The sequence below is a fragment of the Anabrus simplex genome, chromosome 14 (assembly GCF_040414725.1).
Source record: "Anabrus simplex isolate iqAnaSimp1 chromosome 14, ASM4041472v1, whole genome shotgun sequence".
Taxonomy (NCBI): domain Eukaryota; kingdom Metazoa; phylum Arthropoda; class Insecta; order Orthoptera; family Tettigoniidae; genus Anabrus; species Anabrus simplex.
In genome coordinates this window covers 3,805,316-3,805,999 of record NC_090278.1, presented here as the reverse complement: position 1 = coordinate 3,805,999, position 684 = coordinate 3,805,316, and the positions used below count along the sequence as shown (strand labels likewise).

Below are 684 nucleotides of genomic sequence, written 5' to 3'. Positions count from 1 at the left end.
GTATATTATAATACTTTACTTAATATCCCTTACCAACACTGAAAAGGAATCCTGAAATTGCATAAGAGGACCAATGACCTAGATGTTAAGCCACTTTAAACAACAAGCATAATCAAATTATCGCATAAGACTGATCCCGGTATGGTCTCAATTAGTCTGCTCGAATGTACACGTCATATCTATCAGTAGAAGCTCCGTAAAATAATAACGCCAATTCAACAAATTATAAAAATATACATTAAACAAAATGACCTTCAATCGTCATGATCTTTATTTACCTCAATTTTGAACATTTGGCGTGTGTGGCTCGTTGGTCTAGGGGTATGATTCTCGCTTAGGGTGCGAGAGGTCCCGGGTTCAAATCCCGGACGAGCCCAATTTTTTTAATTTGGGCTGTTTATTGCAGTGTGTTGTAATTAAGTTTCTGAATTTCATTCCAAATGTAAAATTTAAATCACACTCCAACTATGCATTTGTTAATTTATTTTCCTTTCAGATGCACTGTGAGAGAGAACTTCGTTATTATTCTTTGACATTTTCGGCAGCCTTGAGAGATTGAAAAGGAATAAATGTTGGTTCGCAGAGGCGCCGACTCCGCAGAGTTTTGTTGGGGTGCCCAGAAATCCCCGCAAACAGGGAGAAGAAAGGTTAAAAATGAAAGGAGATAACAAGAGAAGGAAAGAA

The 684-nt window shown here is 37.6% G+C and overlaps 1 non-coding gene across 1 annotated transcript; it reads left to right on the top strand.

Moving 5' to 3' along the window:
- The first annotated feature begins 304 nt into the window (after nucleotides 1–304).
- TRNAP-AGG (transfer RNA proline (anticodon AGG)) lies at nucleotides 305–376 on the top strand. Its single transcript has one exon. It is a non-coding gene; the product is annotated as a tRNA-Pro (tRNA).
- The last annotated feature ends 308 nt before the right edge of the window (nucleotides 377–684 follow it).